Source organism: Eubalaena glacialis, chromosome 13 (assembly GCF_028564815.1).
Source record: "Eubalaena glacialis isolate mEubGla1 chromosome 13, mEubGla1.1.hap2.+ XY, whole genome shotgun sequence".
In the NCBI taxonomy this organism is placed as follows: Eukaryota; Metazoa; Chordata; class Mammalia; order Artiodactyla; family Balaenidae; genus Eubalaena; species Eubalaena glacialis.
Window position 1 is genome coordinate 83,019,635 of NC_083728.1, and position 18,219 is coordinate 83,037,853.

Consider the following 18,219-nt stretch of genomic DNA (forward strand, 5'->3'; position numbering starts at 1 on the left):
TTTGCCCCAGTTAACAGGAGGAGTCGGTGACAGAACTAATTCTACCTGGCATGGATGGTGGAGGAGGTCCTGAGACTTAGCTGGGGATTATTTACTTGCCAGGAACATAAACCACCACACATGCTAATGTAAGAAAGAGGGTTTTTTTTTTTTTAACATCTTTATTGGAGTATAATTGCTTTACAATGGTGTGTTAATTTCTGCTTTATAACAAAGTGAATCAGCTATACATATACATATATCCCCATATCTCCTCCCTCTTGCGTCTCCCTCCCACCCTCCCTATCCCACCCCTCTAGGCGGTCACAAAGCACCAAGCTGATCTCCCTGTGCTATGCGGCTGCTTCCCACTAGCTATCTATTTTACATTTGGTAGTGTATATATGTCCATGCCACTCTCTCACTTTGTCCCAGCTTACCTTCCCCCTCCCCATGTCCTCAAGTCCATTCTCTATGTCTGTGTCTTTATTCCTGTCCTGCCCCTAGGTTCATCAGAACATTTTTTTTTTTAGATTCCATATATATGTGTTAGCATATGGTATTTGTTTTTCTCTTTCTGACTTACTTCACTATGTATGACAGACTCTAGGTCCATCCACCTCACTACAAATATCTCAATTTCGTTTCTTTTTATGGCTGAGTAACATTCCATTGTATATATGTGCCACATCTTCTTTATCCACTCATCTGTCGATGGACACTTAGGTTGCTTCCATGTCCTGGCTATTGTAAATAGTGCTGCAGTGAACATTGTGGTACATGTCTCTTTTTGAATTACGGTTTTCTCAGGGTATATGCCCAGTAGTGGGATTGCTGGGTAATATGGTAGTTCTATTTTTAGTTTTTTAAGGAGCCTCCGTACTGTTCTCCATAGTGGCTGTATCAATTTACATTCCCACCAACAGTGCAAGAGGGTTCCCTTTTCTCCACACCCTCTCCAGCATTTATTGTTTGTAGATTTTTTGAAGATGGCCATTCTGACTGGTGTGAGGTGATACCTCATTGTAGTTTTGAGTTGCATTCCTCTAATGATTAGTGATGTTGAGCATCCTTTCATGTGTTTATTGGCAATCTGTATATCTAAGAGAGAGGGTTTTTATAGTCATGATATGGGGGAATCTCAAGGCATCTAATAGTGGATTCAGAGTGGGTCTCAAGGAGCTGAAAAGGTAGCAGAATTATATCCTTTCTACCTCCCTTCTTCCTTCCCTTCTTCTGGGGCCACATGGTTTCTTGTCTTGGCTTCACTTGGCAGACTGATTTCATCTTCAATACTCTTAATTTGTACTCTGGTATGACTTCTGGTTACCCGTGGCTTTGTGTTACTATGGTAATAGAAATGATAGTAAAAATGATAATAATTGTTATTATCTATGGAGAGCTTGCCACTGTCCAGGTCCTGTTCCAAGTGCTTGCCCTGAAGTAATTCTTGTGAGAACCCTATGGGGTAGTTACTATTAAGGTCTCCATTTCATAGGTGAGGAAACTGAAGCCTAGAGTCGTTAAAAGTAATTGCCCAGAGCAGCACAGCTAATGTGTAGCAAAATTGGAACTCAAATCCATGTCTGTTGTCTTAGTGCCCAGCATCAGTTGCCTATCCACAGACCTGGATCTCTAAGATAAAGTTTCTTTTTTTTTTTTTTTGCCCGCACTGCGCGGCTTGCAGGATCTTAGTTCCTCCAGTAGGGATTAAACCTGGGCCCACGACAGTGAATGCGCCGAGTCCTAACCACTAGACCGCCAAGGAATTCCGAAGCTAAAGTTTCTTTAAGGGTAGAATTTAACTAGCTGTGGCCCCGAAAGTGGCTTTGAGTCAGACATCCAGTTTGGGTTGTGGCATATAAGACCTCTGTAGGCTCAGGGTTGGGGTGGGGTAAGGGGGTGTTCTCTACAAAGGGAATGTGAGTAGAAAGGAAATATTGGGCCTCTTTAGCAAGCCAAGGATTGAGGAGAGGTCAGAGCACAGAGCAGTGTTGTCCCTGTGGCCCCTCTGCCCCAGTAGTGACCTCTAGCCGGAGCTGGGACTGGCACAAGCCTTCCCTGGCAGAGGAGGCCAGTGTGATGTGCCAAGGACTTCTTCCGCCCGTGTCCAGTCAGGTCTGCTCCTAGTCAACTTTCTGCCTTTTCCAGGTAGACTGTCCCATCCTCTCTTCTCTAAGGGACCCAAACTTCAGCAGAGACCTATGATTTAAAAAAAATACAGTGATTTTTCAATGTTGAGATGGAAATCACAACAACATTGGAAAGATTTATTCCTGCCTTTATGACCTCAAGGCCAGGCCCATTTCTGCCCAGTAGGCCAGTTGCATGAATGCATTAGCATATGCAAGAATGCCACGTGGTTCTGTGATCTCCTCCCCTTCAGACCATGTAACTTCTGGGAGGAGTTACCGTTCCCCTTGGTTCTCTTGACCTTGGCTAGGCCACAGGCAATGAGGGGGCTGCAGCTGGGCTCCTTTTCAGCAGTGCCTTTGGGAGGTAGGGAGGACTTTGGCAAAACACTATGCTGGGCTCAGCTCCCTTAGTGAGTGAATTGAGATAAGAGACCCAATAGAACCAAACATTTGGGTGTCAGTGTTTGTGTTTGGGAGGGAAGGACTTTATTTGGAGACTTGCAAAGGAGGCTCTGCTCTTTATAAAACAACAGAGGGAAGTTTAGCCTTTGCGTGGGCAGCTTCCATCAGGGAGCAGATGGGGCTTTCAAGACACAGGAATGTTTCCAGACACCACATGTGCCTTTGGAAGGCAAAGGACAAGTTCTGTAAGGAGCTGAAGGGATCAGGGTTGCCCCTGGGCCTTGGGAGTCCTGATCATTCCTAACAAGGGATAAAGCTCCCCTCTGTCCCCCCTGCCAAGGACCACCCTCAGCCAACACTGCCGACAAGAGCAAATCAGGCAGGACTGATGTCTCAGGAGGACAGCTGGCAGGGAGGATAGGGAAGGAGATGGATCAGACTAATGAGCCTACTTATCCTGGTGTCAGAGTAGAAGGGCATGGGGCTGGGGGCACGCAACAACCTTGATGTGGCCTGAGTGGATCAACTTTAACCTGTGTGTTTGCCCAGCACAAGACCTGATCATTATTACCTTGAACTAGTTCTGGGAGAGGATGCTGATGGTTGATAACTCACTTGTGGGCTCAAATGGACACCTTTTTGCCCGCTTTAGGGCTGTATGTAGTCTGCTCATGTTTTGTCATGGACTCTCATGTTCCTAAGGTGCTAAGGACTCCCAGGTGATGTTACCTGTCTAGTGTTGGGTTTGAGGTGTAGCAGGGGTGCTGGACAAGACAGTGTCTGAGAGTTTGATTCAATCTGCACATCCTTCCTGGTTGGCAGAAAGAGAGAATTAAGGGTGTTCTCTGTACGGCCGTTAGTCACCCTCCTTGGCTACACGTGAGTGTTTGCATATGTGCATGGGCACACACTTACATGCGTGCATGTGTATTTGTGCCTGCATATGCTTAGTCTGTTTCTCATCATGGTATTAAGGGAGAATTTGTGGAGAATATGATAATGGATATTGTCATTCTATACAATGAATCTCAAAAGTTTAGGAGTGCTAAAAAATATAAAAAAAGTTAAGACATGTGGCTATTATATGAGTAGGCTCTGGAATCCATCTGACTGGTTTGAATCTCAGTTCTACTCCACATAGCAGCTGTGTGATTTTTTGTTATTTAACTTCCCTGAACACCAGGTTTCTCATTTCAAAGACCAGGTTAATCATGTACTTACCTTACAGGGTTATTGTGAGGCTTAAATGAGATAATCCATGGAAAGTATTTGGCACGCTGCCTGTCCTGTTGTAGAGGATTTATAAATGTAAGTTACCACTATGGTTACTCAGTATCTCTAACAACCTCTCCATATTGCATTATGGATGGGCATCGTGTCTTTATCTAAATCTTTGCTGAACTCATGCATATTTGTAGCTTCACTAGCCTTTGGAGAAAATGCACCCCAGATGGGTGTCCCTGGGCAGCTGGAAGCCCCTGTGAGCAGCAGCCCTCTTCCAAGTCACTGTCGCACATGTCAAGCGGAGTGTCTGCTGGCTTGGGATTTTGAGTGCCTGTCCTCTCCTGGCCTCACTCCAGGTTGGGACTTCTGGCCAAATTTACCAGAGCTCTGTTCTCAACTAAAGGATCAAAGCAACTTCCCTCCAAGATGAATACGTTTCCCTCCATGAGTTAAATAAGTTCATTACCTAATTGAAAAAGCCACGCAAATGGCAAGAGATGCCGTGGGAGAGAGTGCATGTGGTGTGCAAATGTGTGTGTTTGTGCATGTGCGTGTGTGTGAATGAGTGTGTTTATGGCTGTGTGCACCCTCATGGAATGAGGTGAAGGAAAATGAAAACCATAAATCCCCTACTGCTGTTCATGGAGCATCTTTGGAGTTTGAGTCTGAAGATTATAGTTGAACTCTGCCAGTTCATTCATTATTTAATCCTTTAATTGATGACTGTGGTGGAAAGATGACAGCAGCACATCCTTGGCAGGGAGGCAAATTCCATTTATTTGTTTATTACAGTTGCACGATTTAGCTAGTGGAGAGCGAGTGATGGGAGGTCACCCATGCTTCATGGTTCAAAATGTTGTTATAAAGAACAATTAATCCACTTAGATATCTGGCTCCATTCAACCTGAAGAATCTCACTGGATGTAAAATATTGTGGAAGAGAATGTGGAGGAGGGAAAGGATTTTTCCATTTCCTTGGCTCCCTCTTACTGTCTGGTCTTCCAAAGTGCCTGGGGTTTTCCAAGATGATGAATATTCAAGAGTGTTGGTACCATCTCTTAACTCCTGTTGTTTTACTGCCAGCATCCTCTCTATGGCAGTTAACCACACGTTACCTTAGGATGTTTTCCTGAATTGCTGTGTTAAACTATTAAAATTTCTATTATTCATTTGTTATCTATATATTGTCTTCTTAAAAAGATTACAGACTCCTTGAAGGCAGGGATTATCCCTTAGCTTTGGTACAGGGGAGATGCTTAATAAAACAGGACTAAATGAGAACTGACGTGAAAATTGATTGAGCTCCTATTGTGGACCAGGACCTGTGCTTAGAGGCTTCATATACATTTGGCAAGATTTGAATGTGGAGAAAATGGAGATATAGATCTATCTGAATTCCAAAATAACATAAAACATAACATAGCATTATAACATTAGCATAACATTAACACAACATAATAAAGGAAAAAAATACAAAAACTGTAAAATACTAAAAAGAAAAAATTCAGTTTTATAAATTTGGAGAGAATATGGTAATCACTCTAACCAGATCCTCTTTACAAGAGATTTAAGTTTCATATTTACGCTCGCAATCTGAATGTTTATATTCACAAAGTTTTCACATTTACCATGGTCTTCACATGGCTCTTTCTAAGGTTTCCAATATACTTCTGTAGGCAAATCCACAGGTTCCTCAGGTTTAGTGTGGAAAATAGAAGCTATTCTGGGTACAAAGAATTTTTTAAAGAGTAGACTTTATTATTATTATTATTTTTAGAGTAGTTTTAGGTTTACAGCAAAATTGAGCAGAAAGTGCCGTGAGTTCCCATATACCCCCTGTCCCCCACCTCCACGTGCTCCCCCACTGTCCATATGCCACACCAGGTGGTACATTTGTTACGATGGATGAACCTACCTTGACACATTGTCACCCAAAGTCCACAGTTCACATTAGTGTTCGCTCTTGGTGGTGTACAATCTATAGCTTTTGACAAATGTATGATAATGTGTATCCACCATTATAGTATCACACAGAGTAGTTCTACTGCCCTAAAAATCCTCTGTGCTCTGGGATTTAGTGGTTTGTTTAGACATTGGAAGACATAGGGGACTGAAGTGAAGTTTGGGGTAATCTTTCATCAGTGATTTTAGCCTGATCTACCAAAATGAAGGGTTCAAAAGTGTTCACTGGGAAGTCACAGCAAATCTCCTGTTTGACCCTGTCTTGTTTCATCTCCCTTCAGAGCATAATGTGCTTTTGTTCTACCTTCCAAATCTCCAGTGGTTGCCTCTCACTGGGACACTAACTCACCACATATGGGGACGGGGACTCTGGGAAATGCAGTTCTTGGCTTTTTTAAAGTGATGCTTACGTGAGGAGACCTCCAGATGGACTAGTAGTGCTGAGGTGCCAACAGTCTTTTCATAGTTGACCATTCTATAGAAAGTTGACCTTTCTACAGCATTACACCCTCACCCTCCTGGAAAGTTCACTCTCCAGAGAGGCTCAGCCCAATGCACTGAATTTATTTCTGGACTAAGCATTTATCTTGAATCCCTGCCTCCTTCCCTGCTTTGGAATCCAGGCAGGACAATCTAAAGGAAAATCCAAAGACACCTGTATTTCTTCCCCCTTGAGCTTAGAACATGTCTAATGCCAGTCAGAAACTGGAATCAAATCTAGATGACTATGGTCTGTTGTGTTTTATAACTTCAAGATCTTTTTTACTTCTTGGGCTGTATCATCCTATATTCTTAGGCCAAAATATTGTTTCTGACCCTCTTCCATTTCTTTTCTTAATATAAAAAATAACATTATACCTTCAAACTGTGTCACTATTTTATAGTAACATATTGTGTAAATCTTAATCACAGCACCTCATAGTGGAAAGAGTAACTTGTTGAAACCAGAGTCTTCTAGAGGGCAGGTCATGATTTTACTGAGATATCCAGGGGTTAATTTTGGGACACCAGATCCAGCGGCAATCCCGAGCCTTATCCCAGGCTCTCTAGGACTTCCCAGCCTTTTCTGCTCCAGTTGTAATTGATAAGTGGCTGCTTTGTCATGTGAATAGTAAGATACAGCAGGCACTCAGCTCAGCACTGCATGTGAAATAGGAATCACTTGGATGTCATGGTCACTGTCATCAAATTGATGTGAGTCCATCCTGTGTAAAGCCTTTCCATTACTAAAACAAAAGAAGAAGAGCAATGAGCTTGCCAGCATTTATTTATTCAAGGAGGCTTGAAGTACAGGTGGCAGCATTGATAGCACTGAAGATAGTTCCTCCCTGCCGAACAATTTCATTGTTGTGGGGTCACACTTCACAGTGAATGGGAACCTCTGAAGATATGAAATGTGTAAGTAAACCTCCACAGAAAATTATTTTCTGTTGTGCACCCCCTACTTGCAGGTTGAAGCTGTCTTTATATTTTGCTCCTTGTATTTCTAAAGCTGCAAATAAGAGTTAGTGATTCATTCCTGCTCTTCAGATGGTTTTGGTGTCATAAATAGAGGCTCTTTTAAATTTGTGGCCACTTAAGTTTACCAGCCCTTGCCTCGTCTAATCAAATTTGGATCATCACTTGAAGCATCAGAAGGCAGGCTTGTCGCCTAGAACTCCTGAAAGTTAAGAAAAACAAAACCCCTTTTGCTTTTTATTATAAAAACAATGCAGGTTCATTTTGGAAAACCTGGAGAATACTGACAAGCAAAAACAAAAAATAAAAATCATCTATAATGCAGTGCCCAGGGTTGACCACTATCAAGATTTTGGTAAACATATATGTTTTTAACCTCTCTGTCTTTGTTTTTATTTGTATACTTATTCCAATTCCAGGCCCATCTATATATGAACACCCCTGCACACAATATATCTTATCAGTGATTATGGATAGGTACACTATGCACTCTGCTTTACAGTCTGGATTTACTTAAATATTTATTTATATTTCATTAGTTATTCTGTAGCATCATTGCTAATGGCTACTTCCTGCCTTTTAATGGCTCTTTACACAATGGTGTTTAATTTTATTGCTCATAACCAAGTTTTCTTAGTACATCTATAGTAAAAGCTTGTCCAGTCAAGCCAGAGAAATATAGATGTCAGAGTAATTTGACCAAGCCCAGGCCGAAGGTTATTATGTTTACTGTCCCGTGAAGAAAGATTTTGCTGAGCAAACGTGAATGTTGGTGCTGGGGATGTGAAACGGATCTAAAAACAACTGTGTTTCAGGAAAGTAATTTAGCAACAGTCACTTTGCCTCTCTGACTTGAGGACAAATATAATTTCCTTTAGTCCTTCCAATATACCTAATGGGGGCTAGGAAATACTGATTGTGGAGCCATTTGTAGGCAATCATAAACTATACTACAACCAGTCGGTATGTATATGGTATTGAACATAAAGTATGTGCAAGAAATTTTGGTAGATGTTTGAAGAGAAATAAGGACAAAATCCTCCCACCAGAAACGAGTGTCAGGTGCTTGTGTCTATACTAGTTACCCACTCAATATCCACTGCTTTCTTATTTTTTTGCTAACAGTGTCCCAACTTTGTTGTGGGTATTGTTGCATGTGCCTTGCTCAGATGAAATGTTCACTTTCCAGCCTCCCTTGCAAGTAAGAGTGGCCATGTGATAGTATCCAGGCCAATGAGTTGTAAGTGGGAGAGTCTGCAGTGGGGCTGGGGGGAGGGGAGCTCTGGGAATGTTTTGACTTTTTCCAGCAAAAGAGACAGACTTAGCTGACATGCTCCTTCTCTTCTCTTTCTCCTATTTTCAAGCACTGAACCTAGATTTGATGTCTGGTGGTGTGGCAACCACATTTTGATCTTGAGGTAGGGAAAAGGAAAAGAATTCCTGATCTCTGGTGGCATTATTGAGCAACTAAACTAACAGCAGCAACTTCCCATCTCTGGACTTGTTATATGACAACAATAAACTCCTAATTGTTTACATCACTGTTAGTCAGTTACTCTTTCTTACAGCTGAATACACTCCTGAAAAACACACTATTTGAATGCAGAGATCAATAACAAATGCAAATGATCAATGGTGTTTCTTAGGAACCGTGCAAAGTTTCATTTGACTGGAATGGCGGGTATATCAAGAATGGGGGATATGAGTTTTTGGGGATAGATTGGGATCATGAACAGGGTTTATATGTGAGGCTTGTCTGGAATATCTTGAAAGTAAGTGAGTTTATGCTCAATTTGGTAAACAGTAAGAAGCTACTGATAATTTGGGGTCAGAATTTGGGAAGTGTAAGCTGGCATTAGTGAGAGAGATGGATTGGATTGGAGTGGAGAGGGGTAGGAGATGGGGCACAAGTCAAGAGGCTTTTGCTGCAAACCAGGTAAGAAGTCCTCAAGTAAGGTGGTGGCTATCTTAGTCTACTTGGGCTGCAAAGTAGACACATGGTAACAAAATACCATAACCTGGATGGTTTAAACAACAGAAATTTATTTCCCACAGTTCTGGAGGCTGGGAAGTCCAGGATCAAGGTGCTAGCCAATTTATTCCCGGAGAAGACTCTCCTCTTGGCTTGTAGATGGTTGCCTTCTTGCTGTGTCCTCACATGGTAGAGAGAGAACGTTCTTAGATCTCTTCCTCTTCTTCTAAAGGCACCAGCCCTATTGAATTAGGGTCCCACTCTTATGACCTCATTTATCCTTTATCGTCTTCTCACAGGCCCTATCAACAAATAGAGTCACACTGAGGGTTAGGGCTCCAACATATGTACTTTGAGGGGACACAAACATTCAGTCCATAACAGTGACTGTGGGGTGGAAGTAAAGGGTTGGTGTCTGAGGAACTGCAGCAGTGGAATCTACCAGACCTAACATTGGTTGATGTGGGATGCAGGCAAGTGATGAATCAAAGCTGTCTCTGCGAGTCAAGCTTGAGTGACTGCAAGAATAGTGGCACCATGTATAGAATTAAGAACCTTAGGCAAAAAGGCATATTTTAGAAGAGTTGGGTATTTAGGCCAGTTGAAATGGAGGTGCTGACATGACATTCAGGAAGAAATGAAATGATGTGGCTTGTTATACATTTGGGAGTGGGGTGTTTCCTATGTATTAGTGGTCCTTTGGGTGTAGTATGCCATTTAATTATCAAACCACCCTGTGGAGTACAGCTCGTATAGTCTCTGTTTTATAGATGATGAAACAGACATTGTGGTATTCTAGGCTGGAAAATTATACCCCATGTTATTGGAAGAAACCTGTCAAACTTGATCATCCAAACTGCTATGGGTGGTCTTTGTGAACATGGAGAATGTTAGTGGTTTGGAAAATAGGAGACAAGCAAATGGAGCTTGGATTTCCAACCAAGAAAGAAGATGGAATCTGCAACTAAATAGGTTTTAAGAATGCCTAATGGAAGATTAAAGGGCTGGCACGTGAGCACCTAGAAAAGGAAGCCGTAGATCCTCGCAGCCAGTGTGGGTTCGCCACGAGCAAGTTTTGTGTGATTAACTTCATCCAGAATGCTGAAAGTCAGCATGGTGTTTGGCAAGAAAAAGGACAAGTGAGTGGAATAGTTACTGATTAAAGAGCTCTATTTTTAAAGGGACTGATTTAAAAGTAAATGTTAATCCAATGAGAAGTGTCTAGTGACATGCTTTGGAGCTTTGCTCTTGCATCCTGATTTTTTCCTTTTAATCTGTGATTTGCATGAATGTTTAGAAAGAGGTTTATTAAATTAACCTACAACATGAAGCTGGAAGCCTAGTAAGCATGTTAGAGATAAAAATCAATATCCTGAAGGGTATAAACGAAAGGATGAGGTGGCCAGATTTAACCAGATCAATGCATTGGGAAAAGTGTCAGGTCCCATACACAGGTCCAACTGCTCCCAGCTGGAAAGACATGGCTTAACAGTACCTCCTATGAAAAGGAGTGTTAGTTGAGATAAACTATGTGATATGGCTGAAAAAAGAGTAAAAGTGGGACTTCCCTGGTGGCGCAGCAGTTAAGAATCCACCTGCCAATGCAGGGGAAAGTGGGTTTGATCCCTGGTCCGGGAAGGTCCCACATGCTGTGGAGCAGCTAAGCCCGTGCGCCACAACTACTGAGCCTGCGCTCTAGAGCCTGCGAGCCACAACTACTGAGCCCGTGTGCCACAACTGCTGAAGCCCGCATGCCTAGAGCCTGTGCTCTGCAACAAGAGAAGCCACTGCAATGAGAAGCCCACGAACCACAGTGAAGAGTAGCCCCCGCTTGACACAACTAGAGAAAGCCTGCGCACAGCAATGAAGACCCAACGCAGCCAAAAATAAATAAATAAATTTATAAAAAAAAAAAGAAAAAAAGAGTAAATGTGATCTTACCTGGCATTATTGCAAGCATATTGCAAGCACTTAACATCTCTGAGCCTCAGCTTTCCCATCTATAAAATAGGCATAAAATCCTCACAGAGTGGTTATGGGAATTAAATGAGGTAATGGAGGGAATGCATCTAGCAACTGCAGTGATACACAGTAAACCTCAATAGATGGGCTTGTTATGTGATGAACGGATCAAAGCAGTGCTGGTCCTCAGCTAGGAGGGGGGAGGACTCGAGACACACATTTGGTATCTTGGGGAGGAAGGATTGGTCTTGGTCTCCATGGCTCCAAACGGTGGAACCCAGTGGGTGAAAGCTTCAGAGAGGCAGAATTGAGCTCAACTCAAGTCCTGAGAATGACAGGTAACTTGAGAAGTGCTTCTAAGGTAGCAAGTTCCCTGGCACTGGAAGCATTTAAGCACAGGTTGCTGCTGCCTGGCTGGGGATATTGTAGAGGGACTCAACCATCGGGTGAATAGTTGAACCAGAGTTCCTCTAACTTTGAAATGTGATGATTGGTAATTTTGGCTGTGGGGGTGGTTCTAGAATAGGAGTGAATCAACTCTTGAACTCCTTTTAAAGAACTTTTAATTAATTAATTTATTTATTTACTTATTTATGGCTGTGCTGTGCAGCATGCGGGATCTTAGTTCCCCGACCAGGGATCGAATCCACACCCCCTGCAGTGGAAGCGTGGATTCTTAACTACTGGACAGCCAGGGAAGTCCCAGAGGAGTTCTGTTAGAACTTTATTTTTATTGGTGGTCTCTTGACCACAAGAAGAATGGGCTTCCTTTGAGCAGTTAGAATCAAGGTGGACATGTGCACCTGGAGCCCTCAGAAGGCCAGTCCTACCTGCAGAAGCACCCCTGTACTTTGAAGGAAGACCTTGACACGGCCAGGTTACCCTCACCCAATCCTTATAGAATCCGGTTCAGCCCTGGCACGTAAAACCTGTTGAATGAATGTTTGAATATATGATTCAGTGAAATAAAAAAACCATCATCAGAACCTAAGCTTCCAGCATTGCTTATCTTACCAGCGTCAGGGTCCTATTCTGGAATTTCTCAGCTAAAAATTCTTCTCGTGCTCATGCGATGTTATAAATCTTTCAGAATATGTTATAACCACATCTGAGTACTGTTAGTTCGTATAATAAGCCAGGAGGAGGAATTCGTTTTTGGTGAATATGAGTAAAAAAAAAAATCCTTCTGTTTAAGCCCACACCTCTTTGAAGGGCCTGGCATATGTTGCTGCTAACCCAAAACTACTACTAACATACCCTGCCTCCAGCGAATGATTTGTGTTCCTTTGGAAACAGTCTCTCATGGGAAGTGCTAGAAACAGAACCCTCACTCCCCCTGCTTCCCCAAGAACAACACAAGTCAACAAATCTGGAATCCTTGCCTCTGTCCTTTTTAAAACAGTTGTTGCTGAGAATCAAAGTCAGCCCACAGTGCATATGGCTTGATTCAAGTGGCTACGTAGAGAGAACACAGCTCCAGGAATATATATAGTACATTCTCAGACTCTCTGCTTTTGCTCCTTATCACTCCATGAATCAGTAAACAGCAGCTTGTCACCGTCAGCACCAATAATCAGCCGGACAGATTCTAGTGGCTGTAGTCTCATCTCTTATTTCCTTTGAACTCCTGAGAGGGGAAGACTGTCAGAGGTTTTATTCCACTGTTTTTGCTTTCTGATGCTTAAAGTGAGAACTGCGTTAAGTTGGCTGCATGGTCTCATCTTGGGAGTGATTGGGGACTTCGAGCGGGGGGGGGGGGAGGTCTACTGTGGTTCCAAGACAAAGTGGAGACCTCAAGAATATTGGAGAATAGGGAAAAGGGTTCAAGTCCTCCTCCCTGGGTTTGTCTTGGTATGTCTCTCTTTGCCATGTGAAGGTGAAGCAGATGGTACTCCAAGGTAAAGATCTTAAGGTAAAGAAATGGGAGGACCTTTTGAATCCCATGTGGGGCTCAGTCTAGATCACCAGGCTTTTGACTAGAGAGTGATTTTTTAAAAAAATTAATTAATTTATTTATTTTTGGCTGTGTAGGGTCTTCGTTTCTGTGCGAGGGCTTTCTCTAGTTGCGGCAAGTGGGGGCCACTCTTCATCGCGGTGCGTGGGCCTCTCACTATCGCGGCCTCTCTTGTTGCGGAGCACAGGCTCCAGATGCGCAGGCTCAGTAGTTGTGGCTCATGGGCCCAGTTGCTCCGCGGCATGTGGGATCTTCCCAGACCAGGGCTCGAACCCGTGTCCCCTGCATTGGCAGGCGGATTCTCAACCACTGTACCACCAGGGAAGCCCTAGAGAGCGATTTGAAGTCCTGGACTCTGTTAAGAATGTAGCAGGGATGGAATGATGGCAGCCATGGCCAATGCTGGTCAAGAGTTTGGGGTCTGGTCCATTTACCCTTTACAATCACTAACACCAGTTGTCCTTCAGCAGGCAGAGGTGAGTTTATGCACATAAGTTGGGGATTTTGGTTTAGCCTCCTGAAGAAACTTGCATTGTTAAGAGAAGTTCTGGTTTTCATTAGCAAAACTCAGAGAGAGAGAGTTTGTGCCTCGAATCTGATTAGCAGGAAATCTGGGCTTGGTAGGGGCGCAAACTTCTGAGTTCTTGAAAAAGCTCACTTCAAAATAAGTAGACTTCTGGTGTAAAATGCCTTTAGTATCTGGATTGTGGAGTGACTTAGTATTAGTGGACTCAAATTTCATTGTATTCTCTGGGTTTTTTATTTTCCATTCAGAGAAAATGTTCCGTAGAAATACATAGAAGGTGGGTTCAAACATTGGGAATTGGTGGTGTTTGTTCAAGAAGAGATTAAGCAGAATTGGGATGAGGCTTCTGTATGCAGGTGGTATATAATTTTAGATTGAGTCACAGGAACAACTTAATGGAATTATCTAAAAGTGAGTTGTTAAGAAGGAAGCAGAGAGCAACAACAAAACAATTTCCTATTGCTAGGAATCAAGTTTGCTCATTGGAGGTAGCAAAGTACTTCTGTATCCGAGGGTAAGGAAGACCTACCGTAAGGGACTTGAACATCTGTGGATTTTGGTATCCACAGGTGTGTTTTGCCGGGGGATGGTTCCTGGAACCAATCCCCTGCAGACACTGAAGGATGACTGTACAGTAAGTGAGTGAGATTATTTGGGAATTGGTGTGTGAGCAGATAATGCTCAGATCTCGGGAGGTAACTCAGGGAGAAATAGGATCAGCTTAAAAATACTTTTCAACCCTTTAGGCCTGGAGACACCTTTGGGAAGAGGACCAGGTGGTGAGAAAGATGTTGAGAGGTTGAAAATGCCTTAGCTCAGAGGGAGGCGGGAGAAACAGGAGCCCCTCATCTAAGGGCAGGCTGAAGGTTTAAAAAATGCGTCTGAAACTGTGTTCTGGGAAAGTAGTGTTGAAGCTGTCAAGGCTTGGGGAATTCAAGTATTAAAAGAAGACAGGTGTTACGGGATTTTAGACCTCATGCTATCACTGACAGCAGGTTTGGGAAATTCCCTAGAGGCAGCCGAGATTCAGAAATCTTTCAAGTGGGTTTCTCCAGCTGGGGCAAATATGGAAACTAAAGAGGATGTCCTCCTTGGAGGGAGACATTATGGGACAAAGCTAAGGCATATCTGAATGGAAGGAAGATGCAGCAGCTATAGAAATGGAAATGTTGCACAAATAAGTAAGCCTTGAGAGCATTCTGATTTGGAGAAATACAGACAAGGGTATGCTCCTGGGGTCAGGGGAGGGTACCAGGCTGTAGGTTTTTGATGGAGTAGCTGCTGTGTTACTGGGCAGAGCCCTATTCCAGGAAGTTTAGGGTGCCAGGTATGCAGGGTTGGAGAGAGAATCATGCACAAATTATTGGGGAAAATACGAAGTTTTATTGGCTGGACCTTAAAGGAAAGGTCTTGAGGAAGGATGAGGTGACTGGTTCTTTTTGCCCTTTCCAAGAGGTGTTTTCTTAGGATAGGGCAAACTTAGTATCTTGATGAAATTCTCTTCTTCAGGTGAGTATTAACTTTATAGGTGGTGGACTTCGGATACTGGGCAGGACTGACTGATGTGGTGGAAAAGCTGAAGCCACGTGGGCTTTTTGGTTCCTCCTTTACTTTTTTTTTTTTTTTTTTTTGGCTAATCCCTTCACTAAACTAATATGAACTCCTTATCTGTGATTGGTGATAACAACATGGATCTAGATTACATGAGATGTTGGGTTTAGGAAATGTTATATCCACTTGGGAATTGACCGTAAGATTGTAAACTACTCTAACAGTCATATTTGGTTTGGGGATTAAGTGCTTTTTCTAAATATTGTGGAAACGGGCCTCATGCTATTGTATTGTGTTTCCTTATAATTCCCTGAAATCCTGGAAAGATCAGACATTCAAGAGATTGGGATAATCACATTTGGAAGGTGTTAATGTTCCTGTGGGAAATATACCAGTCTGTGAGAAAGCTGAAAAAGAAACCATGGCCTCGAATGCACTTCCTTTGGTTGGGGTTGAGTGGATTCAGAAGGAAAGGGAAGAAACCAGGAGACTGTGTAAGATGATATTGAGGCGTTAATTGCTCTGAATTAATCTGAATGAATGAGGAAGGAAGACGAACATACACAGATTTTTAAATATTGAATCAGTTTTGCCTTTCTGGCAAACCCCAATCTAGTCATTATAAATTATTATTTTTAGATACTGTTGGATTCATTTTGCTAATATGTTGTTTTCAATTTTTGTACCAACATTCATGAGAGAAACTGACCTGTAATTTTAATTTTCCAGATCATCTTTGTCTGGTGTTGGTATCAAGTTATAGTAGCCTAAAAAGTTGCCTGTTCTCTGAAAGAGTTTATATAAGATCGGAATAGTATTTTCCTTGAATACTTGGTGAACTCTACTGCACATCCGTCTGGGCCTGGCTTTACCTACCTGGAAAATAATTTTAATTACAGAGTCAATGATTTGACTTTAATGATTATAAGACCATTCAAAATTTCTATCTCTTCTTGGGTCAGTTTTGGTAATTTATATTATTCTAGAATTTTTTCATTTCACTTAAGTTTTCAAATTAATTAGCATATTCTTTTCCATAGTATTGTTTTTTAATATATTTATTTATTTATTTTTGGCTGTGTTGGGTCTTTGTTGCTGTGCGTGGGCTTTCTCTAGTTGCGGCAAGCGGCGGCTACTCTTCGTTGCGGTGTGCGGGCTTCTCATTGCGGTGGCTTCTCTTGTTGAGGAGCATGGGCTCTAGGCGCGCGGGCTTCAGTAGTTGCAGCACGCGGGCTCAGTAGTTGTGGCTCACGGGCTCTAGAGCACAGGCTCAGTAGTTGTGGTGCACGGGCTTAGTTGCTCCGCGGCATGTGGGATCTTCCTGGACCAGGGCTCGAACCCGTGTCCCCTGCATTGGCAGGCAGATTCTTAACCACCGTGCCACCAGGGAAGTCCTTCCATAGTATTCTTGTATTATCATTTTAACTTCTGTTCTATCCTTAGTTATGTTTCATTTGAAATTTTCTGCTATTATTTATTTGTGACTTTTCTATTTCTGCTTTATTGAATCTCATTAGAAATTTGGGTATTTTATTGATCTTTAAAAATAAATTGACTCTTGGATTTGTTTATTCCTTCCACTGTACTTTTGTTTCCTATTGCATTAATTTCTGTTCTTATCTTTATCATCTCCTTTCTTCTACTCTATTTATATTCTTGTCTGTTTATCCCCCTGTTCCATCCAAGTTCTTAAGTTGGATGTGCAGCTCATTAATTTTTAGCTTTTCCTTTTTAATGTCAGAATTTAGAAGTGTAAATTTCCTTTTACCTATTCCTTTATCTGTATGCCACAAGTTTTGATATATAGTATTTTTGTTATATTGTATTTGATTATAAATGTTTAAACATTTCTGTTATTTCTATGTTGATTCATGAATTATGGGGAAATATGTTTTAAATTTCCAAATGTATTGATTTTTTAAAGTTAATTTAAAAATTGATTTCTGTCTCAATTGCGCTGTAGTAAGAGAACATGCTATGCATGATACTTAATTCTTGAAAATATTTTGAGAATTGTTTGTGGAATAGCTCATACTTATTTTTTGTAAATATTCCTTGTGTTTTAGAGAACAGTGTTTATACATTAAACCTAACTTGAGAAATGTGTTGTTGATATCTTTATATCTTTCTTTACTTCTTGACCCTTCCTTTCACTTAGAGTGTGGTCCTTAGGACACTCTGTTTAACGCAGAGTTTTTAAGGTTTCTCTCCCCTGCTTTGCTTGGACACAGAGCCTGGTCTCCTCTTCCCTTAGGTGTGGCCATTAATCTCCAAAATTCTAGAGTCTTGGAATTAGCGTTTTCCCAAGGCTACCCAACTTTGGTGTTTACTTACGAGTCTCATGTTATAAAACATTTTTTTTGCCCTTGGGAATTTTCCTTATTTTCTTGTGAGCTCAGCAGTGCACTTACATTTATTGTAGTTCTTCCATCATCTGACTGTTTTGTGGGGCTGTTTCAAAATATCTGAAGCATCATATTGCCAGAGGCAGAATTCTCTAGATGTTCTATACCTACTCATCCCTCTGCTCCCTTCTCTCCTTTTGATGAGGTCTAGAGTAAAACATAGTCCTCAAGGATGCCCAGTGATCTGCCATCTGCTTGGTGAGAAGGAGATAGAGCTCTTCTCCTAGAAGAGAAGCAATTTCAAAAGCATTATTTTCTCTCCAACCCCTATTTTTAATGTGTGACTCTTCTCTCTTCCATCCCAGCTGGAACAGCTGGTCTGAAATTTCATATTAGTTTGGTAATACTATTTACCCCTTACTTATTTATACAGAGATGTTTTAAGAGGAATTTCAAAGAAAGGTAGAATATCACGGTGGTAATGATGGTACGCTTAGAGGGAAGTGGAGGGAGAGAGCAGGAAGGAGACAAAAGGAATGGAAAAAAATGAGATTCGGAGTAGGTCTTAGTTTAGACATAAGTTACATAGTATAAGTGAGAGGCTATTGGCATAGGTATATGTGCTGGGCCCCTAGATTTTCAGAAAGGATCCCCTTCGTAAGTTAATACTAGTAACATAAACAGATAAAATGACAAAAGATTGCTTTCCTACTATGTTTATGCTCTGATTTAGGGGATCAGGGTTCAAG